The sequence below is a fragment of the Lycorma delicatula genome, chromosome 4 (genome assembly GCF_047948215.1).
Source record: "Lycorma delicatula isolate Av1 chromosome 4, ASM4794821v1, whole genome shotgun sequence".
NCBI classification, from domain to species: Eukaryota; Metazoa; Arthropoda; class Insecta; order Hemiptera; family Fulgoridae; genus Lycorma; species Lycorma delicatula.
This window is the reverse complement of record NC_134458.1, coordinates 115700042-115726158: the sequence shown is the minus strand read 5'-3', so window position 1 is coordinate 115726158 and position 26117 is coordinate 115700042. Positions and strand designations below refer to the sequence as shown.

The following is a 26117-nucleotide window of genomic DNA, read 5'->3' as shown; positions in this document are numbered from 1 at the left end:
AGATATTCAATGGATCTGGGCTTGCAAATCCTCTTCAGATAAATGTATAAAAACCATTTTCGGGTTGTATTGAATTTCGATTTTTTAATTTACTCCTCAATCCAATCGGTGACTATTCAGTCTTTTTTGTATCTTACAAAAGAGGAAAAGGTTACAGATAAAAATACTTGGAAAAATAAAAAAATTAACTTACTCCTTTTCGTCAAGTATTACTTATAAAACTTATAATTACTTATTACATTACTTATAAAACTTCATCTTAATAGGAGAAATTTACTAGTCACTTAAAATAATCCTGGAATTTATTAATACGAATAAATAAATGTTAACTTTTAAGCCCAATCCCCACCTGTATAAGTAAGAAACACAGTATATTTTTAAAAAATATTTTATCTTGTAATAAAAAAAATACTTGAGTTAACCAGACTATCCTTGGCTGTTTTACGAAGAGTCTGTATATAAAAGTGGGTATACATTTCGTGTACCGATTCTTTTATACCACTTTATTGTTCTTTGCTATAGTAAAATCTTAACTTTCCATTATTAAAAGTATGCTCAAAAATATAATTTTATAACAAAAATAATAATAAGCTCATTAAATTTTAGGAGGTATCTTTAAGAAATGCTTTCATTTGTAATAAGTGTTTAAATTTAATTTTTTTAAAATGAAAAGTAAACCTGCGAATACTTAAAAAGTACATTTGTAAAACTATACTTCTGTATAAGGTGCTTTAATTCTTAACAAAGAATTATTTCCAAATTAAATTTATTGCTGTATTGTTTATATCTCGTATGTGCACCATTGCATTTTGAAATATTATTTATTTAATTTTTTACTTCCTTGCTCGAAGTAAAGGAAGTATTGTGATCGCAAAAATTTCGGGTTTAAATTTTCAAGGGAAATATCCATTTTGACCAATCCTGAATCCATTTTTACTAGTTTGTGTGACGTCTGTACATACGTACAGACGTCACGTATGTACGTATGTACGTATGACGTATGTACGTACGTATGTACCTCGCATAACTCAAAAAGCAATTAGCCGTAGGATTTTGACATTTTGGATTTAGGACTGTGGTAACATCTAGTTGTACACCTCCCCTTTTGATTGCAATCGACTGAACAAAAAGTGTCCAAAAAGCCCAAAATCCAAAAAATCTGGATTTTGTACTTTATCTTAACTGCAGTAATTAGCCCTCATTGAGAAATTTTCAACGATATATCATCATAAGTGGTACTTATTTTCATTGGTTCCAGAGTTATAGCGAAATAAAATTTTAATTAATGAAATATTTGGATCTTAGGAGAAGACACATCGGTTCGAATCAGATTTAATTTCTTCTTTTTTTTTACGTTTTATATTAAATTAAATATATTGATTTATTAGTAATTATTAACCTCTCATTGTAAAAAAATCTTTACGATGAATAATAATTCAATAATAAAAAATAAAAAAATATGAAAAAATATCAAGTGTTTAATGAAATAAAATGTTATGTACTTACATTTAAAAAAAAAAAATGTGTAAATATAATTTAATAGGCGTACAAGGAAGTCATGTGTTGACCAAGTCAGATTTTTTTAATTTAAAAAAGTATTAAACTTTTAGAATTTCGTTACGTATTATAAAATTACATTAATAAGTCAATACAAATTGAAATTATGAAGTCAGATAGAAATCTCTAGAATATACTTATAATTTCATTATATTTAATTACACAATTAAGACGTAATTTAATACTTTTTACTTAGGCGATGTATAGTTTACAATATTTTTTTTTTGTGAAAGTGTGTGACGAAAAAAAGTCCTGTTTGTATTTATAGAAACCGGTTTTTGTTAAAAGGAGGAGGTTAGATTATGTGTCATTTTATTTAAAGTAGTTGTTTGAAGTATTAGTACAGTTAGTTACACCTTAACTGAATGTTTAACAGCAGTAATAATAATACTAATAAAAAATACTTGTATTGGGTCGGACTGTACCGGTTTTTGTATGCCTGGTTTTTTTTTAAATTTAAATATATTTTTTTAAATTATTTAAATGCTAGTCAAGATTCAACTCAACGTGTCCTCATCTTTTAATGTAATATATATTCGTTTCATGCGTATGGTGCGCCAGTTGTGGATGTCCTTGCACTTTGCATTTTAAAAATATTGTTTTGGCATCAATATTATTTTGTACAGGAGCCATGTTATTATTATACAATAGGTCACATTATAGCTGTTGGACGACGCCCTAAATTATTTAAAACAAGAGTACATATTTAAAAAGAAGAGAAAAAAAATCGCTGAATTCTTTTTTTATTATCGTGAAAAGAATTAATATTAAAATTATTTTAAATACTCCTAATACTTCTTTTTTTTTTTAATTAGGAATTGATTTTTTTTAAAGGTACAAACATTATTTTATTGACTCCTCAGATTTTGTTCTTATTAATCCATCCATTGAATAAGTTAATTTTATGGGTTTTATTCCATTTCAGTCACAATGAACGTTATTTTTTTTCATTTATTAAAATTCCTTTATTTTAATAAATATTTATTTGATAAACGTGAGCTTTATAGAAAAAGACGGTAGCAATCATCTATGGGGAAAAGAACTCTTGAAAAGGATTGTTCATAACAAGTAAGATAATGATTAAACAGAATGAGAGATTTGGAAAAATAAATTAGTTGGAAGATATCTTACGTAGATGTTGTCTTCAGCGAAGGATTACAAAAAGAAAATCTGAAAACAACGAAAGAAAGAAAAAGATGAAGGATTGGAATACTCACAGATATTTACAAATCTAAAAAAAACTATAAAAAAACGAAGAAATATTTTCAAGACCGAGAAAAATGATGAAGGTTTAATTGAAACCTGTTTAAAATAGTACGTCGATTAAAATAAAAAAATATAAATGAAAAATTCATGTATATTTAAAATATACATGAATTATTTAATGTACATATACAAATTATATTATATAATATATATCATAATTATATAATATACATATTATTATAATATAATATAATTATTATATAATGTATAATGATTTTTTTTTTTAATTTCTAGCTAGAGGAAAAGATAGACAAATATTCTTGTACCCATCGTTTAGATAATCAAAAAATTCCCGACGCCCTCACTATTTCGCAATCAGAAACGCACTGATTTTCAGAGTACAACGCAGTATATATTTGATTAACGAGTAGATCCTACATACAAGCATTAAGTTTCAACTCGCTCACCACTGCCATTCACTGCATAAGTGCGTATGAAAAATACACCACTACTCTTAACATAACCTCAAATTGAAGTTATGTCATCTGTTGTCGACCTTAACTTGAGCGTAACTGACGAACGACTCAACCAATCTTCAATAAATTTTCACATACATCCTCAGATACACTACTACAGCGCATTTAAATTTTAATGAAATTGATTCAGTAGTTTCGGATATTTTTGAGCCGCAAAATTTTCAAATCTTTTGGAAAAATTGAGCGTAACTCAAGAACGACTCAACCAATCTTTATAAAATTCTCACATGCACAACTTCAGTTACACTACCACAATACATCAAAGTCTCAATGAAATGAATCGAGTAGTTTTGGAGATTTTCGAGCCACAAAGTTTTTTTACATGAATGTTATTTTTGAGATTTCAGATTTTCAAGCCATAGAATTTTATACATGAATGGTAATCCTCATATTACGAAACGTAAAGAAAATTCATTTTCATCCCCGAATCCCATCACGTACCAAAAAACATACCTGAAATTTAGTATATGTTGTCTGTCGTCGAACTTAAATTTAGCGTAACTGAAGAACTACTCAATCAACTTTCATCAAATTTTCACATGCATAACTTCAGATACACTAATACAGCATATGTAAATTTCAGTGAAATTAATCAAATAGTTTTAGAGTCTTTCGAGCCATAAATTTTATACATAGGCCTATTACATATATAAGGAAACTACATTTTAAGTGAATTGCTTTTTCGTACTTTTTCATATCTCAAAACGTAAAGAAAATTTATGTTCACTCCCAGCTCCACCGTATGATCGAAAGTAACAACTTACTTTTCTTTGAAAAGTTGGTAAAAAATAAGTAACCCAGATTTTAATATTTTTGTACTCAAGAGGCTTGTAATAATTATATATATATATATATATATATATATATATATATATTTATAGAAAAATGTAATATTTAGATGTATTTAAATTTTAACTAATTGTAGAGAAAGCAGTATCGTTGCCATATTTTTTTTAATTTTAAATTTTTAAATAATAATAATTAGCAAAATTATTTTATAGATTAGTGAAGGCTATTTTTCAAACTATTTACAGTAGGTACAAGGTACTAGAAACAAACAATATATTTTCAGTCTATAGTCTATTGTTAACAAATTGCTGATACCGTAAATAAAATGTTATTATTGCTTATTTTAGTGTAATTTCAGCTCTTCCTTTCATACATTTAAATTGCTATGTTCGCTGAATATAACAAACTAAAAGGTAAAATTTTATTTGTACGTTGTTTCATTTCTATAGGTTGTGTCATATGATTGCGCGTGAACACATAACACACTCGCGCTCACACATATAAATATTTATTTATTATTATTATTATTAGCTTCTATAAAAATTTTTATCATTAATATAATATTGTGATAAGGTTAGAAAATGTTTTCAATAAAAAAAATAAATAAAAATATTTATAATGACATTTTCATTAGAATTACTGATATTCATTTATGTTACATAAGTTGCATACTTTGCCAAGAAAAAAAAAATCAGATAATTTTTTAACATTTATAAGGAGAGGGCCAAGTTAAATCGATTTAAAAATTTCGCTCTGAAACTGTGTTCGTCAGATCCCCTTCTATCTGAAGATACGTTTTTAAAAATATTTTTCCCTTTTTGGCTTAAAAGCTTAATTTACGATTAGAATATACATTAGCTGTACACTTGGTTTCAATCGAATTACTCAAAATTTTTACTCGTGCCTTGCAGTTGTATATCTTGCAAATACTGTAGAACACTAAAGCAAGTTGTAATGTAATTTACATTATCATTAGTTTCATAAAATAATTATTATCTTTCGTAAAACTTTAAAAGACAAAGTACTTAACTGTGTTTGGTAACTAATAAGTTTTTTTGGTGATATTTAAATAATTTGGTGAAACAATTTTTTTTTTTTTGGTCATATTTACGTAAAGTCTGATCGTTTAATGTTTTTCTATTAAATATTTTATCATGTTAGAAATAGAAATTATGAAATTCATCTCCAATCATCGAATAGCGTTTGGGATAGACAAGCAATTTTATTTTTGAAGTACAACTCAGTGTACGTAAAAGTAGAAATAAGCAGTAGTGCGCTTTTTTAAAAGTAAACAGTTTAAATTACTATTTCAGGTGGTGATTTTTGAGCTACCTTGTAAAATGTTTTGTTTAATGTTATAAAATCATTAATAAATTAATTATCAAACCTTCTTGATTATTGCTATGACATATGAAAAAGTCATGTTATTTTCTTTGAAATTATTAACTTGCTAAGCTATAAAGCCAACCCGCGTTGAGAATAAGCATTCATTTATATTAAACTAAACATATCTTGCGTTCTGGTGGACTGGCATGCTTATTTACAACAGTAAATTCGATTTAATAATCGAATTTACTGTTGTAAACCAAAGCCTTTTATATTAATAAAAGGCTTTGGGAAATCACTTCACTAGACATTATTCTTAAGCTACAAATTTTGTATTATTTTTTTCGGAATATTTATGTAATCTTTTAGCAATTAAAACTTAACAAATCATCGTGTTTAACGGGATTATCTCTTTCCTGGAAAGAGATAATCTCATAAAAAAAAGTGTTTGTATTGCAAATATTATTTTATGATTTAATTGTTATCACATAATATCGACTACCAGATTTACTTTATAAATAAAATATTTCATGCGAAATACGTTTATGTCATATTTACATTTTATTTTGTTGAATTGGTGATTTATAAAATGTAAATTGCGCATAATCATTAAATATAAATAAAATATTCATTTTATAATCGTAACAGTATTATACTTGTATTAGACAATGTATTGTACTTATATAATATATAATGAATGATTTATTCATTATTGTAATATAAAAAATTTACAATCCAATTTATTTTGATCTATTATATATAAATACAAGTATAATACTGTTACGATTATGAAATGAATATTTTGTTTATATCTAATGATTATGCGCAATTTACATTTTATAAATCACCAGTTCAACAAAATAAAATGTAAAATGTAAATATGACATAAATGTATTTCGCAGAAATATTTTATTTATTACAGTAAATCTGGTAGTCGATATTATGTGATAACAATTAAATCATAAAATAATTTTTGCAATACAAATAATTCTTTAACACTTCTTTTATGAGATTATCTCTTTCCAGTAAAGAGATAATCCTGTTAAACACATGTTTCACCATCTTCAAAGACCAATTTAGGGGAAGGTTGACGGCAAAGTTTTCGATGAAACTATTTGAAATCGAAGGTGTTAGCATTCGTGAACATTTTTATTTAGACTTTTTCGAAAAACAAAACAAAAAGGCACTTAATTTACTATTTTTCAAAAATCCAATTTTTAAGGTAAGGTTGCGGATCAAAGCTTAGTATGAAAATTTTAAATCTCAAGAATATGTATAAATAATGATTGTATTCTAGGAGACGACTCCAGTCCACTTTCTCCATCTTTTTATTGTTCAATTTCGATGCGAAATATTGTTACTTTGTCGCTCAACTTATCTTTTGCGTGTCATTGGGTGTTACTGTAGTACCCGACTACGTCCATAGGAGGAGTGGTATTGCATGTAATTATAAGGTATGTTTATTTGTTTGTTTATTCCCTTCTGTAGTTTTACGGATCCAACAAATTACAACAAACTTTTGTGTAGTAACAGATCTTCGGTCTGGAAGTAACATAGGCATTCTTAAATTGTCTTATCTAGAGGGGGGACGATACACTGAGAGACAAAATTTAAAAATACGCTATTTTAAAATTTTAATGATGGCGTTCGACAAAACTCTAAAAAAGAAACGCTTTGCTTCTTATAATCTTTTTTTCGAAAAATTCATCGTTCTCTAAATACAAGTGAAAAATATGATTAGCAAAAGGAAGCAGGAATGCATCGCGGCTAGCACATACACGATTTACACGCATGTACATTATCATTCATTAACATTAAAATATATATTTAAATAGCACAACTTTTCCAAAAAAAAAATTTGTACTAGTATCGTATCTAGGTAAACTACATTGTAGTATACTGAATGGTAAAGTTATGGAAACAGCGAAAAAGCGCCAAGTAGAATAATTATTAAAAACGAACAAATAATAGTAAAACATTTTTTTTCCTTTTCTTCAAGACCTTTTCAGGATCAAACTTTAATTTGTTGCGAACCATCTGTAAAAATAAGTTACTTGTAATATAATAACTAATAAGCTCTTATATATTTTACAATAATTTTATAATGATACTGTTTTTTTTCTTGTTATTATAGTAAAGGTAATAAAAAATATTAACAAAAAGTAATTACCTTAATTTTGTTAGATTTATACCGTAAATAAAGATCAAATAATCATAAGCTGTTATGACAATTAAACATCACCAACAGCGCTGTGTTTGGAATGGATTAACAAGATCTAGATCTTAATCCGGATTCAGTAGAAAGTATTTTTTATATTTACTAAAAAAAATTATGTATATTCAAAAAACGTTAGCTTGCAGAGGTATATAGTTTCAAATATTATCAAAAAAGGCCACGGCTAGATCTTGATATTTCTGGAACTAATATATATTTTAATTTAAATAAATTTTTTTAATTATAAGTGTATTTAAATTTTCTAGATTCTAAATTTTTTTCGCAAGTCATAATTTGGGTGGAAATCGTTGGTCTAGATTATTTTTTTTAATGTATTTTTTTTGTTTTAATTTTTTCTACTATCTACCACTTCTTAGGCCCTATTAATAATCATAAAAACATATAATGTTTCTACTTCTTAACCTTCATGTTGATAGTGTGTTTGCAAGTATTTGTGACAATTACCTGAAATAGATAACGATATAACAAAAAATATGTTTTATGGAAGTAATAACTTACTAATAACTGCATACAATTAATATACATATACAAAAAAAAAAATATATATATATATATTAATTACTGGAATTATTTTTGATAAATTTTCATATTTCAAATTAACGATTTTTCTTATCATTAAATGTATTCACTTTAGATTAATTTTCTTGTCCTTTCACTACATAAATCAAACAGAAGAATTCGTGACATATTCAGTTTATAAATTGGGTATATGTGTTTTGTGTATACGTTGTTATGTTTAGTGATGTATAAGTGAAACTATAATTGGAAATTAAATATTTATTCAGTTGTTATGACCTGGATATCTTTAATATTGATCCCACTATAATGATGAATTCAATAAATTAGATGGGAAGGGGAATTTGTAATTGTATGGTTAAAGTTAGATTCTTCGATAGGTCGATAATAAAGCGTGTAAGCTAATATCGATCCATCATTAAATTATACCGTACAGTACCGTTTCATGCTCTAGCTATATAATATATGAAATAGATATAATTTAGTGCTTATATATAATTAATTTGTGTGTGTGTGTGTGTGTGTGTGTGTGTGTGTGTTTTTTTGTCTGTTTATGTGTAACGGTTTGTAATACTTGCAGTATACAGTTCAGTGTGTCACAGACTTCAGTTACTTTTAGCCTACAAGATTATTGTTCTGTAGTTTGTAGTAGAGTGCACTAGATAATAAGTACTCTTACAGCTTTGCTTACGTCTGAATTTTTTTTTTTTTTTTATTGATTTCCAGACATGTATATTGTTATCCCCTATTCTCCTTTAGCCCTACTTTTATTCTATTATACAATTTATATTTATCTATTCATTTTATGTACATATCAGAGCTTTCTAAATTGAATTTATCTGCTCATCCGTACATCCACACTGCTTTTCCAATATTAAAAATGTTAGCTAAAATTTTACTAAGTACTGTTTGAATTTTTTTATACTAAGTACTTACATTTCATTTAAATATTTCTTCAAGATATTTGCAGTGGATAAGAAATTTTCTTTAAATAACCCATAACCTGTTTTTGAATAAGTCACTAAATAAAATATATAACGTCGTTATTAATGGAGATTTTTTTTTTATAACAGTTACTTGTAGTGTTCTTATGCTTTCATGAATTGTTCTTTAAATTATGGTTTATTAATATTGAAAATATTCGATTTAAAATACAAAAGAAACATTAATTTTTCTAACAATAATATTGTTGACATTCCTTATTTTTTTCAACTGGGAGAATGATTGGTTACTTTGTACAGCTGGTCGATTTTACAGCTGGCACATTATCAAATTTTACTGTATTATAAATTCATTGAACATTAATGTTCAGTAAATATAACCTAGAAATATTTTGAGCATGTTTTATATGCTCATATGGTCAAAATATGTTCATATTTGACCATGTTCCTGCAGGTTACAACCTGCAGAAGCATGTTTTGCGATCTCTTGATAGGTATATTATCCCTTTCTCATTATCCATCCGTATCCTTTATCCTACAGAATATTCTGTGAACGTGGTAAATATATTTTGGATCGTGCTGAGAATGTGAGAACTTTTTTTTTTAGTTTTTACGTCCTCGATATTTTTTTGTAATCAGGTAGGGACGATTTACACATTAGAATATACAAAGATATTTTCCAGTCAAATGGCTTCAAAAAGAATCCTAGCTTGGCTATTATCGAAGTTTTTATTTAGAAGTAGTATTTACCAAATACTACTTATTTGGTAAATCCATCTCCTCTTATCCTTATAATTCAAAAATATCCTTATACATAAGAGCCGCTGTTATTAAAAAGAAAAAAAAAACAGAAAAAATCTAGTAACACTAGAGAGATATTCTACACAAAAGGTAATTGAATAGTGGTCAGTTCCTTTTCTTTGTATAACCACACTTCACTATTTATAGGTTACTGAATTAACTAGCATCCATCATATTCTGTTTCATTTACATTTATCAAAATTTATTTTAAATATTACTTATTCCTAAAAACAACGGCTATATATATTACAAACATGGTTGTTATGTAGGGAGAACTACTTTACTAACGAATATCATTTTCAGTTCTTTTAAATTAAATTATATTTTGTTAACTTTATGAATTGCCAAGAAAGATTTTTTTTGTTTGGCAAACAAAAGTTCGTTTTTGTGTATATTTCACAATAAATTGGGTACACATAACGAACTGATTTTAAGAACTTAAAACTATCTGATGTAATTTGCTCTGAAAAATACGATTTAAATTACAGTTGGTTGAAAAGTTTAATGCAGAAAAAGAGCTTATGAAGTATAAGTAGTTAATTAGAAACTAACAATTAGTTATTTCGCCCTTTCTTATATCGTGAAATTATATATTTCAATGTAACACACTCACACACACACAAATGTATGTATATTATATTTTATTTTACTGGTTTATGTTTTAATATTACACAGGCCAGTTGCATAAAATTAGGTAAATTTGATTATTTGTCATTCATAACTGGTGCAGTTGTGTTTAAAAATTAAAAATAAAATAAAATTTATTATAAAATTTTTGGATAAAAATAATTCGATTTTAAATCTCATTACGGTGAGAAATGTATAAAAAGAGATTTAATCTTTTATAAAATAAAAGGTTTACATTAAATAATATTGTGATTTTCTTCTCATTTTTCGAGAGTACTGATTTTGTTCCAGCTTTTTTGTGATATTTCCCCTGTTTCTAATGCTGCTAAAATAGATATACTTATAACTGGATTCAAATATCGGTCATACTTTATACTTATTTCTAACGGTACAGTATTTTTTTATTCACTCTCACTATACAATTTCTACGATAATTAATAACTAAAATGGGATTTATATGCCGAATTTGTTAAACTATATTTTGATTAATTGTTATTCAATTAACGACAATGTTTCAGGAATGGTCAAATCTAATAATAGGCAAAACAATTAATAATATGTAACTAAATTTACAAGGACGACAGAACTTAAACAGGACATACTAAATAAATATCGATGTGAAAGCTTTTCTACCCGATGAAATATTCAGTTTTCTATGTCATTTAATATTAAACATAAGTAGGTTAACAATTATTTTTTTATTTTTTTTTTTATGTAAGTGTCTTTATAAATAACGATAATGGTTTTAAGGAGAAGGGTTCTTCAGCGCATTGTGAAATGTAATGTTATATAAATTAATTAAATACGTATCTTATTACGTAAATTTTATTAATTTTTAATTGAATTTTTTTTAGTAAGAAATAATTGAGAGAAACAGTTGTAATTTATTGTTATTTAATTTATAATGGTACGGTGTTTGTATAATTAAAGCTTTTTGTTTAGATTGTTGTTAAGATGTAATATATATATATGAAACACAATGTCTGTATAGTAATGATTTTTTTTTTTTAATTTTAAAGGCTTTTTTGTTTTAGAATCTTATCTCATAGAAATTGTATGTTTATCTTGCTTTATAGCATGCAAGAAGTAATAGAAGAATTAAAGTATAAATTTGAGTATTAATCGAAAATAAAAAATGAAAATGTAATTTACTGATGATGTAGCTTCTTTTTTTTAAAAACCAAAAATTAATTAGAAAAATATCAAAAGCAGAGTAAGTCAATTAAAAGATAACAAAAGAGTACTACACGTGTAAGGAGAGCTTTCACGCCAAAAGAAGTCTCTTAAAATTAAACATAAATCTTAAGTGCAATATCAAAGAGAACTTCTTGAAAGAATTAGTTGAAGTATAACACATAATGGTAATAAAATATATACATAAAAAAAAAAAAATGAAAAGAGAAGGATTTTAAAATTAAGGTTGATTTATCAAATTTGAAGTGAAAAAGTCTAAAGACAGATGGGAGGAAAGAAATTTTGTGTAAAAATCTAAGAAAGAGATTAACTAGGTTCGTGAGCTATATTTTAATAAATCCTGGTTTAGTTAATTTGGTAATATAAGGTCGTGTGGGGGTTAATAAAAGGACGAATAGAAGGTATAAACTGTATAGGAAGACAAAGATTGAAATTTATAAAAAAAAAAAAAACTTAAGGTACAGAATGTTGTAAATATTTTGAGAATTAAAAGATTATGCATTAAATAAAAAGAAAAACGACATGGAAAATAGAATCAAACCAGTTAAATGACAGACGAATTCACAAAATAAATTCTTTTTATACTTTTTTTGTTTGATAATATGGGCATATAAGCTTGATACTTTTGTGTAGGCTATAGAAATGTAATTTTTTTAGCGTAGAATAATGCCTGACCAGGATTCGAACCTGGGAGGACCTCCGGATGAAAGGCCGAGACGATACCACTCTTCCTCGGAAATCGGCATTTTACTTGATACTCTATAAATGCCAGGATCCAATTTAAACAAAATATTTACCGTTGGGAAGCTTCTTTATTAAGAGAAATGACTGGTCGTAAGAAAGTTGAAAAATGTTACTAAGAGCAATACTACCTAGTTGAAAACGGTTTCCTCTACTTTGTAAATTCTTTTTATTTTAATCAATGAAACCTATATAATTTCAAAAAAACGTTTCCTTGAAGCATTATTTGAGATCTCGGGACGAGGTTCTACCTATTTACTCTTGGAAATTTTTTTTGCAGTTTTCTCTTTTATTTTATATCTTATATAAACCTATAAAAATTTCTAAGTTGTTAATCTTATAACAAATTTTTCGTATTCTGAGATCTTAGAACTTGGTTTCACCACACCCATTGATAAAAGTTAAAAATCATTTTTGTCATCTCACTTTTGTATTAAGAAAATTTTAAAAACGTAAAATAAAACTTAACTATTATATTTTCTACATTTTTTTTATTTAACACTGTTTTTAAATTTGAGCATTGCTTCATTCCTCTTTTGATTAAAATGTTGGATTTCAGCGTTTCCTTGCGTACGTTTAGCTCCACCAAAATATTATCTATTAAACATTAATTCCCGTGTCGTTATAAATATTTCAAATAAAGAAATTTAACAGAATTTTTAATAAATTCTTTCTGATCTCAGTTAATATCTATATTTGAGTAACTTCGTACTCAATTATATAAATTGTAGTTATGTAATTAATTGTAGCTAATATATATGTTTTCATTTTATTATTATTACTTCCTTGTACGAAGTGGATGTATTGTGATCACGAAAAATTTCGGTTTCCAGATTTCAACGTAAATATCCATTTTGAGCATCCCTGAATTAATTTTACTAGTTTTGACCTGACGTCTGTACGTACGTATGTATCTCGCATAACTCAAAAACGATTAGCCGTAGGATGTTGAAATTTTGGAATTGGGACTGTTGTAACATCTAATTGTGCAACTCCCCTTTTGATTGCAACCGACTGAACAAAAAGTATCCAAAAAAGACTTTTGCTTAACTGCAGTAATACGCCCTCATTGAGAGCTTTTCAATGATATATCATAAGTGGTACTTATTTTAATTGATTCTAGAGTTTAGGCACATCGGTTCGAATCAGACCTCACTCCTTTTTTTATTTAACTTTATTTTTTTTAAATTTAAATATATTGATTTATTAATAATTATTAACCTCTCATTGTAAAAAAATTTTTACGATGAATAATAATTCAATAATAAAAAATAAAAAAATATGAAAAAGTATCAAGCGTTTAATGAAATAAAATTTTATGCACTTCTCATTTTTTAAAAATGTGTAAATGTAATTTAATAGGCGTACAAGGAAGTCATGTGTGAAGTCAGATTTTTTTTAAATATTCCTTTTTGAAACAAAATACAGGCATTATTGATATAACTATTAATAATTTAATAAATTCATTTAAATATTTTCACAAGAATTATCTTTTTTAAAATCATTTTACTTGCACATTTATTTTTATACATTTTGTACAAGATTACATGTATCTCTGATTACTATCAAGAATAATGTTTTATCTCCGTTTATTTTAATATAATTTCATGATTCATTAAAACACACCATGTTTGTTTGCTATATAAATCCTTTTTTTTCTGTTTAAAATATAAGACGCCGGTATTTTTTTTCTATGTTGAAGTTCTTTTCGGCAATGTGCGATGCTTTAGGATAATTTATTTCATTTGATGGCTTGTTACAGCTTACTGTTTAAAATTAAGTTGAATGTTTTTATTAGTTGTTTCGTAGTTATTTTTAAATTTAAAAAAATATATATATATATATATATATATATATATATATTTGTATTAGAAGTTTTATGATCTTTTACTAATTTATAAAGTAACTTTATATGACTGTTTCAGTGGAAAAAAAAATAAAAAAGCATTATAATATGGAAAAACATAAAGTATTTCTTTGTATCATTCCAAATTAATTCTAAATTTTTCGCATGACTATTTTTAAGTACAAAAATATAAATTAAAATGTATAAAATTTTGGAATCCCCATTCTTGGTAGTATATAGATTTTACTTTTTCTACTGAAAGAGGGTAACGCATTTTTTTTTTTTTTTTTTGCTGTAGAACAAAAATTTACAATCAGTTTCTCCTGACGAAACCGTAAGTAAGTAATATGATATCATATATCATATTATATCATTATATCATAAGTATCACATTATAATGTTTCTGTTTTAAGAAAAATGGTAATATAAATTATTTACTTGATCCATTCTTACGGCTGTAACAAATGAATGACAGTGGAGGAGCAAGAAGCATCATTTATATTTAAACCATATTATTAATTTCTCTATTAGTATGGTATATAAACTATAAGGGTTAAATATGTGCATTTCATTTTGGTGAACTTAGCTTACCGAAGTGGAATGATACTCGTATTTCATTTGGGAAGCAATTTCAGTCCCCAATTTCCCTCGTAAACCTTAGATAACACGCTTGTTATTCTTAAAAATGATTATGCAATTTCTATAACCGTTTAACCGTTCGATTGCAGAACTGATCTACCAAATTATCACCCTTGGCACATCGCAAATTGCATTTAACTATATATTTGTAAAAAGTTACAATTAACTTAGACAAAATTAGAATAAAAGTTAGAATAAGTTCATAAACTTTTACTTTAGCATTGTTGAAAAAATTATTTAGGGGAAATTAAATTAGAACTTAACAAAAGACTAGTATTTTATTTGATCAATTAAATATGTATGTAGGATTTTGTTTTTCATTTAACAATCACAATCCTATAAATAACACACACACATACAATATAAACGACACAGTTTCAAACTGGTATTAAATAAAAATATACATAAATCATTACACCATGCGTTTGCTCTTTTACTGTTAAAAAAAATGTAACTTCTTTACAAGGTAGTTTTGTGGCAGTGAACCGGCCACACCTACCATCATTTTTGTTTAATTAAATTTCGACGACCTTTTCTTTTAATCATTATTTATCCTTTAGTTTATAAATGTAGTTATTATTTGTTGTTACGATGAATATTATACTTACATTTGATTAGTTACTCTGAATTATAAAGTCAACCCAAAACTCATACCGATCATTTAAAAATGTTTCTTTCCAAATGAGATGTTATTGGGTGGAATTTGTTTTTAGTTATTAAAGGCGTTGAAAAAAGTATATTATATATATATATATATATATATATATATATATATATATATATATATATGGCTTAAAATATTATCATTCGAGGTATTTTTATCTGCAATTTTTGATTCATTAAGGAAGAATGTTTTTGTTCAGATTTTTAGTATGAGCAGTTTTTAATAACATTTTATGGGTCTAATAAATTATTTAATAAATATTTTTAAAATATTCGTTTTTTAAATAAATAAAATGGTAAGAAAATTTTCAGTATTATCGGTGGAAGAGAAAGAGAGAGAGAGAGAAAGTAAATTTATATATTCTAATGGAGATCCTATAAATTAAAATAACATCTTTGCTGGCTTATTTTTCATAATCATTATTTAATTTTCATTAAATTGTGTTTTTTTTTTAAATCACATTCCTTTCCGACCTCTGATCTCTGGTCTAGTGGTAAAACTCGTCGTCGCAAATCAGATGTTAAACAGATGATTTTCGAAGTCGAAGGTTCTGAGGTTCAAATTCTAGTACAAGTTAGCTACTTATATACGAATTAGAAGAATAGACAGTGTATGCCGGTGTAATTTTCTTTCCTTTTTTGTTCTCAGCGAGTCGGAGGAACCCCATTTACAGACAAAGTGTCGAACTCTCTAATAGGTTCCGCAAGTTGTTAAGATTGCTTATGTGTGCCTGCGCCCAACCGACTAAACCTCCTATCTCACCGGTCCTCCCTCCCTAGGCCAGACCCGCGATTAAGCATTTTACAGCCCCGAGAGGTGCCTTCGAGCTCGGGATAGGAGGTCCACGCAAACGCGGATGTACGACGGCTCCGCAGAAGGCTGTCCTTCACCACTTCGCTCTCCGATCCTTCTCTTTACCTCAGTTGAAAGCTTTTCTACGGTCTTTCTGACATCTCCACTCTTCGGAGTTTAGGGGACCCAGAGTCGCTGTGCTTTCTCACCGCCGCCCACTCGTGTACACACGGACGGACGAGTTCGTAGGACCACTGTGATTAGTTTTGATACGGCTGTAAACCTATCCACGTCGGAAAGCTTACGTCGTACTATCGTGGTGACTGCCAAAACACCTGTAATTCGTTCGCATTGTTCTCTTTCGCGGGCCCATCTCTGATATTAAAAAATTACGTGTTCTGGGTTATCATTATTTCCACAATAGAGACAAAACGAGTCCTCAGCTGTTCTTCTACTGTAAAGGTAGGAGCGAAACGTTCCGTGTCCCGTAAAAAATTGTGTCACCCAATAATTTAGTTCACCAAAACCTCTAGAGATCCATGTTCTATCTCCTGAATCAGGCGGTGGATCCAACGTCCAGTTAAAAGGTCGTGTCCCACCTTGCTTGCCATTCTTGTATCATCTCTTTGAACACCGTCTCGTTATTGGAGCCTGTCATTATCGTCCTCCTCATAGCGGCCAACTGGTACTTTGGGGGAATCCCTGTTATCACCAGGACAGCTTCCGTAGATACGGACGAGTAGGTCGAGCTGCACGTAGTGCCATCCGTCGTTGGACGCCTTCTAAAACTCGCCTGTTCTTTCCCATCTCTAGAGTCTTCCCCCAGGCTGTAACACCGTACAGTAAGATAGAATTTATAACGTGGGCGTACACCCGTCTTTTGGACGTTCGGAAGGTCGAGACGTTTACCAACAGTCTGCTGAGATTCTTAACCATGTAAGCCGCCTTCACCGCGGTCTCTCTCATATGTGTTGAGAACGTCCGCCGCCGATCCAACCACATGCCTAGGTATTTTATGGATGTCACGGAAAGTACGGTAATTTGGTGACCAATGTACGGTAACCGAAGTAATTTGGTGATCGGGGTTCAGTTAACCACATGTCACAGGAATAGTCGGCCTGAGTTTGTACAAGACTACATCATTTACATGACATACATATCATCTTCATCTCACTTAATGTTCACTAGTTGAACAGATTGCAATGTACACATTACATAAAAAAAAAATAAAAATTGTATGTTATTGGAACAAATGTACTTTATTTAAAATTATATTAATTTTTTCTATGTTTTCGCGTACGATTCATTCTATAAAATATGATATAAAAAAATTAAAACTTATAAAATTATTTTCAATAATTTTTCATTAATAAGTTAAATAATGCATACATTCTGTACAATATTTTTTTTTTTTTGTAGAAAACCAAATTCAATGATACGCAATTTTTTTTCTGCAGAACGTTTATATGACTTATCAACGGGCGTAGAGCTTGAATTGGCTCCAAGCAGGCGACATTTAGTGAAATTGGATAAAATAGTAATAGAAAATAAATATTTTTTCTTTAATTTTATTTTCTAAAATCTATAAAATGTAATATTAGATGAAAATAGTATATTAAATGGGTTTATTCGTTTTTATGCAACTAATTAGCATGTTTTTAAAATAAAGGCAGAGATAAGAAAACTTCTTTGTTGTTTTGGTATATATATATATATATATATATATATATATATATATATATATATATATACGACTAATATTATTGTCTTCTGTTTATTTTTGGAAAAGAAATAATCTCTAAAAAGAAAGATTACATTGCGGTGGTAGTTTTGAAAGTGGGTCAACGTATTTGATGCCAGCACGTGTACAAATTGTTCCACATAGGGGTTGGGGTTTTTACTCTGAATTAGAGTCCGACTGTCTGGTTTACGCTTATTTAACGGCTGTATTGAAGCGAGGCTAGCAAACGCAATTCTTTATCATGCCGTTTCTCATCTTATGTTATAAAAATAACAAGTTCCTAATTCTTATATAATAAATAAATAAAACATTTTTTCTAACACACAAACGTCTTACATTACATTTTTGTATTCCTAGATTGATTTATTGATCTTTTTCTGAGAACTTTGCCTTTTTTTACTTACATGAATATTTTTCTTATACCCGAAGTTCTATTCGTGTATTAGTTCTGATTAAAATTTAAAGGAAACTAAAATCAAATTTTCAAATAATATTTAACAAAATCGTTTATTTTTATTTGCTTTAATAATTTTTCTCTAAATTGTTTTTTCCATTAATAAATAACAATTATGTTTTTACTTTTTTTTTCTTTTTGGAGACCAAATTATGTTTCAGTAAAATAATATTTGTAACGAAGTTTTTTATGATAATCTTTCTTTGTAATCTTTTTCTTTCCCCTATAATTTTTCACAAAGTACAGCTTCATAAAGTGACGCAATCTTATGGAAGAATGTTGCCTTCTTTTTATGCTGGTTTAATTGAGGAAAAATGGGTTACACAATGCAACAGAGAATATTCATTGTCTCCAATACATTAAACTTGTCGGTTATGCCCAGACCCAGATGCCTTCATAGAAAAGTACGGTGAGGATGCACCAAACATGTTCTCCATCAAGCGGCTTTACGAACAAGTTCCAAGAGACAGAGAATGTCGCACATGTAACCAAAAGTGGTCGACCGAAAGTGCTGACACCTGAAAAGTTAAACGACGTGCAAGTTGCATATTCTGTTAGTCCCAAGAAGAAGTCTGTACGACTCCTATCTAGCCAGTCTGGTCTCACCATTGCTAGTGCTCACACGACAATACGCAAGTGTTTAAAGATGCATCCGTACAAAATCCGTGTTGTTCACGAATTGTTGCCTGCACACGCTGGAAAACGTGTAGCTTTTTGTCAGTGGTTCATGTCATCTGTAACGCCAGATGGGGAAGAACTCTATGATTGGTTTCAGTCTGACGAGGCACGGTTCCACGCTGATGGATACATGAATGCATAGATTTCACGCATTTTTTGTACAGAAAATCCACATCAGCTGCACGAGTCTCCTCTGCATGAACAAAAAGTAGTTTGGTGTGTAATATCACGTAAGCGAATCTTCATGACATTCTTTCATGATACAGTGAGCAGTGAGTGTTATATACAGATGGTGTAACAATTTGTAAATACTGTGCCTCTAGACCGGCTAGAGTGCATGTGGTTTCAATAGGACAATGCTACGGCTCGTACAGCCAACAACAATGACCTTTTAGATCAGTGTTTTCATGGATAAGTGATTTCGAAGTGGTTGTGGCTCCCCCGGTCTCCTGATTTATCCTCTCCTAACTTTTTTGTGTGGAGATATCTAAGGATGCTGCTTAAAAACTCATCCTAACACCATTCCCGAATTGCAGAGTGAAATTGAACGTGTGTCGCTGCAATTCCTCAACAAATGTTACAACATGTGTTTAAGAGTATGCATTGTCGTATTTAATTGGGTGAATCGTATAATGGAGGCCACTTTCAACTATTGTAACTTACTCATTTTACCATAAGGTTGCGTCACTTTTTGAACACTGTATATTCTTACCAAATAGATGTAAAAAAATGTTTCCGCTAAAATGGTTTTTGGAGCTCAGCTCGAAATTAAAAAAAAAAGAAGGAAGAAATAAACTTTTATCTTTCTAGCTATATATTATAATTTATAGCTATGCTGTACAACGTATAACGAAAAGTATGTAAATTGGGTCAAATTTTGCATGTAGGGGTTTTTTTTAAATCTTCACGTTTCATCGTCACTTCTAACCAAAATACGTAATTTTAACATTCAAAAATTCTTGAACCTTGTACGTTGTATCTTGGCCTATTTATTGCTTGATATGGGGGGGATTATTTGGAAATAATAAACCTAATATTTTTTTTTTGTTTTTTCGTCAGTTTCGTTTAGCTTGATATCATTCAGACTGGATTTTTATGAAATCTTTTATTGTGGATCATTAATTTTAGTCACCAGGTTCCTATATCTGAAAATTTTAGTCTAAGTAGAATTTTCTTTTTTAATTATTCCTTATTTCTTTATTTTTATACTTACATACTTTTAAGTTTTACTTAATTTTCCTTTTAAATCATCCTTGACAAGATTTTCATTCTATCAAGGATGAAGCGGGTTTCATAAAAATATTATTGCAACTGTATAGGATTAATTCTTTTTAATTACTTCCTGATAGAAAAATTTAAAAAAGTGGAACTTTCCGCAATTATTGTAATATTAAGTTATAAACTTCAATCAATATTTGTATTTTTTTTTATAAAACTAGAGTTAATTATTTCAATAACACGATTTTTACTTATTTTGACACCATACAAGAATATTAAAACATTTTTTAACAAAACGTAAATAAAACATTTATCCTAAATCTATCTCATGATGAAAAACATTTTCAGTTAAACCAATTTATTCGCTCAATATGGATTTACAAACCGTAGAAAGTTTTTGTAATAATTATCATTGGATGATTTACTTTCAGTTTTAAGTAGGATTCCGTTCCTTCATAAAAAAGAAATACTTTTTTTTCTATATTATTCACTAGGATGAATTTTAGCAAAGTATTCCAAAGGGTAATGATTAAAGCAAATAAAAACTGGAATAATTTTCTTAAAAAGCTTTTTTAATCATCTTCACCATAGGTTTTCTTCCAACAAACAAACTTAAAGGACTACCGGATAATTTACTTAATGTATAATAAAGAAAAATTGCTGTTTATAATAAAAAATAAACTCGTGACATGATATTTATTGGTTGAACAAAATGAATTGACATTTAATCATCTTGAGATTCCTTGTGTCTACAAGTAATATATTTGCTTGAATATATAAGTTTACTCGTTGATTATTTTAAATATTGACCACTGACTTTTGATATTTTGTAAAAGACATACGACTTTATAAATACAACTTTAGTGAGAAAAACAACGATATTGTAGGTACGGGGTACCTATACTGTATTCTGAGCTTATATGAAACGACTGTACTCTTTTCTAAAAGACGGTTGAGGTTCCCATCAGTTTTAACGTAAATTACTTTTTTAACCCTTTTTCCACCCCATTGTTAGTTTAAATTATGAATTTATCGTAATATTGTTGTTAAAATATATATTTCAGTTTAATATAGAAGTCCTATGTTTACTGAGTGTAGAAATAACAATTTTTTTTAAAGGTCATCATATTGAAAATAATCACTAAAAAAGATGTTGAAATATTTATATCGTAAATAATACTCATATCAAATAATTACTTTGTAAAGTTTCTTAACTAATTTGTTGTAAGGTGAAATTTCCTACCAGGAAAATATAAAAAAACTGATTATTTTTCATACTTAATTTTCTATAATTACTATATGTTCTTGTTTTCTGTAAATAAATTGCAACTCACAGCAGTTATATGAAAAAAAAGAGTTTAAATACGCCATAAAATACATTTTCCATCAGTGATTCGTGTAATTTAACTCATCAAAGACAAGCTTTGACTTTTTTCTACTTTTAATTTAAAAATTCTTATAAATTTATTCTGAATATTTAAACATAACATAATTTAATTACTTAGTTTTATTTTACTTTATATATATAGGGTATAATAAAATCGATGTTTTATTATTACGAACCTGTCTTAAGCCTACATATTATTATTTACACGTGAAATTTGTTGCTAAGCCGACAAAACAATACATTTAATAGACAGAAATTAAATTTTAATTATATATATTCATTGCTTTGAACTTAGATAATAGTTTACTTTATTTTATTAACCTTCTTCAATATAGTATATTTTTCTATTATCTTTATTAATAACTAAAAATCGTTTACAGGTTTTTTTATTACATTAATTATTTCTATAATTGAATTGCTTTAATTTTTTATTAATTGCCACATCATCACAAAATTTTCTATTTAAATTAAATCATGTAATTTTTATTTAGTCAATATGTATTTTTTTTTGAACCTTTTTTGTTGTAATTTAGATTAGTCGCTTCCGAAACTAACAAACGTTACTTTTCAAACTTTTTCACAATATTAAACTAAAAATTTTAAGAATAACAAGCTACCATTCCAGGCTTAGAGTAAAACTAAAGTGGTTTCCCATTGTTTTATTAACTAAACCAAAAGTACTATGTATATCAGTATACTTTGATCTCTAAAATTCAACCCTAAAAGTGACACCATCATAAATCTACCACATACACATGTTGTACAACAGTTTCATTACTTTCAGAAAAAGTTATTCTGAGTATTACTTCTTACTCGTACTTTTGATTTTATTGTGTATTACAATCCGTAAGAAATACGAAGAAAATTAATGGTAAACAATATTTAACGTTCATTTTTTTATTTCTATCTCCATTTAGAAAGAAAAGAAATTAACAATATTCATTTCATTTCAAGTTAAATGTCTAGTAAGTTTATTACATATTAATTCACCCACTTGCTTTAAGTTTTTGTTGCTTAATTTCTTAGCTAATACAAAATATATTTTCTAATTATATAATTTAAATGTTATTTTCTATACATTATCTCACCTCGAGATATCAAAAAAAAAATATATTAGAAACATAATATACTGAAACACGGTTTTGTTTTAAAAATTTTCATTCCATTAATTATATTTAAAAATTGTTATATTTCAATAAAACGTGTTATTTTTGTATTTATTTTAAGTTCAGTTAACGTATAGCCTCAATTCTATTTATAACAAGAGTTTTGTTTATTTTTGAAATCTTCATGTTTACAAATAGACTAAATAATTTTTATGGTTTATAAAAAAAAGGAAGGTTTTAGTCTTTTTTTTATTATGTATCTTATTACTAATTGATAACTGAATAGTTGAACGTGTCATGAGACACAATTCTCTATTAAAAATAGGATAACTACTCTCAAGAACAACAAACCTCCAATGTTATGCATATCAGGGTTTAGTTATAAACGATATGGTTTCCGTAGCATTTTTAAATATCTGAATATAATCTTTGTATATCTTCATGCCAAATCGATTGAAATACATAACCTTGAAGAAGTCACCTTCACACATTTTGTCATATGATCTGGCTGTATAGTGAATATTTATTATTATTAACAGAGAAAGCAAATGTGAATTTTCTTCTCTTTATTTTTTTAAATGTCTTTGCCTACTTGACATGATTTACAACACATCAGTAACTAATATTTTTAAAACAAGAGATTATTTTTTATCTTTATATCAAGAAACAAAGATTCTAATCTATGGAGGTATTATTTGTGTCATTGTCACATATATGTTAAGACAATATTGCTAATATTTTTAGTAATAAAAATATTACTATAAAATTCTCCACCTTTTTAGTACCGAATATAGTGTGCTTACTATACTAAAGGTCCTTGAGTTGATTCTCGGTAAGATCTGAAAAATTTATAACGATGCAACACCAACGAAATCTTTATGATATTAAAAAACTCTTTGCGTAGTTCTGCGGAAGAAGACCGTCTTTTCGTTTCCGACGCCCTCACTATTTTGTAGTCAGAAATGCTCCGAATTTCAGAGTTCAAGGCACATCGTTAATCGAACAAACGTTCGATTAACGATTAGATTCTACACACAAGCATCAATTTTCAACTCGCTCACCAAGCTTCGAATCACAGAAAAATATACCAATACAACATAATCTCAAATTGTGGTTATATTGTCCATTGTCGACTTAAATTGAACGTAACTCAAGGACGACTTAACCAATCGATCTTCATCAAATTTTCACATTCACAAATTCAGGTACACTACTGTTGCATATCTATATTTCAATGAAATTGATCTAGTGGTTTTGGAGACTTTCGACCTACAAAATTTTATACATTGGCCTATTTTTTTATATAAGGAAATCCGAATTAAAGAGAATGGTATTTTTGTGTTCCTCATACCTCAAAACGTTAAAGAATTCAATCTCAAGCCCCCCCCCCTCCAATCCCACTGTGCGGCCGAAAATAATACCGTACTTTACTTCGAAAATGTGATAAAAAAAATTAAATTTTCATCTTTCAGGGATGCAATTAAAAGTACTTAGTTTACAATAAATCTCTTTATTGATATAAAATAGTTATTTTTTATATCAACAAAGAGATTTATTGTAAACAGTAAAAATATAACAAATTATATGTCTGATATTTTTCTTTGACTGGTTACCATAGCAACAAATATTTTTTTTATATTAGGTTACTATGGCACCAGTCAAGATCAAACTTATTATACAATTTTACAAAGTCTACTGATGTATGTTTAATCAATACCAATAATGTGTGTGTGTGTGTGTGTACGCGCGTGCGCCCGTAAACTACTGAAGAACAGCCTGACATTTTTAATTTATTTAAGAATACTATGGAAATTCTTCCATTATAACAACAAACATGAAAAATCTTTAAAGTTGTATTCTCATATTATAGATTTTATTCTTGTATTTATCAAAATTTATATTTTTAACCTGTTTCGTAGGTTTTCGTAACATATAGTCGGTTGGGGTAGTGAGTGTTACACATTTTAACATTTTACGTATCTTAGATGCATATCTGAACCACGTAGACAACGTAGGCGTTCGTAAACGTAGTAAGTTACGTTACGTATTTTTGTTAAAGCTGTACAATACTAGTTGAATTGAGTAGTTAATTTATTTTTCAATTGGCGTTTAGTCAATTGAAGTAATTCCATTCATCCGTACAGGATAAAATAAATAAAAGGGATGTGTAGAAGGTCAGGTTTCATTTATCATCTTCTCTACTGCTATTCTCTTTATTTCTCTTCTGATCTTCTTCATTAATTCCCCTTTATTTCTCTTCTTTAACTACAACTGTTTTAAGGACAATTCACTTATAGATTAGATAATAATAACTTTTATTTATTTATTAGCTAGGTTTTTCTAATAGGTCTTATTTTATTCCGGACAATACCTATTTTGGTATGTTTATTAATAAAATTATTTTTTCTTTGTTAAATTTCTTAATTCGGTTTTATTTTAATTATATCGATATCGATATTAATATAGTAACCAAATGTTATGAAGAAATGTGCTGAGTTCATTCTCTTCTCCAACTTAAAAACTTTTTTTGGAATTTTTACATGTAGGAAAATCTCATATGTTGGCATTATCAACAATTACTTTGATAACGGTCTACTTTAAAAATTAATTTGGTTGATCCATCCGCTTTATATTTTTTCCATGGAATGTCTTCGTCTATAAGTCAATGTATTTACTTTCGTTCAGACATTTTTAGATCTTTCTCAATATCAATTTTAACTGCTTTTTACTTTCCTGGCATCATAGCTATAAAAGAGCCCTAGAGCGTGTCAAAAAATTGGGAATGGGGTTTTAGTATTTCTATTTGTTTATAACCCAAACCCCCCAAAAAATAAAGAAAAAAGTAATATACGTACGTATGTATGTGCGTTGGCCTATTTTAAGCTTAATAACATTAACCGATTTTGATGAAATTTTGTATACCCATACACAAGGGTCTTTGTATAACCTTTTGATAAACTTTTAGGGTCATTATCTCTAGTGGGTAGGAGGGTTAATTTTTCCAACATTTTTCAAACATAACCTCACGTTATATTAAGCTTTGATATAAGCTAATATCTAATTAGCTAATAAGATAATTAGCTAATTAGCTAATATCAATATTAAGCTAATATTGATATTAA

The 26117-nt window shown here is 27.9% G+C and overlaps 1 protein-coding gene across 4 annotated transcripts in view; it reads left to right on the top strand.

Moving 5' to 3' along the window:
- The window catches only part of Tob (Transducer of ERBB2), a 275091-nt gene that overhangs the window by 233033 nt on the left and 15941 nt on the right, over positions 1 to 26117 (top strand). Inside the window, exon 3 of one of the 4 annotated variants that reach the window (XM_075363997.1) lies at positions 14615 to 14650. The exons of the other annotated variants lie outside the window; for them this stretch is intronic. The gene's annotated coding sequence lies outside the window, so the exon portion shown is untranslated. The remainder of the gene's footprint in view (positions 1 to 14614; positions 14651 to 26117) is intronic. 4 annotated transcript variants of the gene reach the window in all.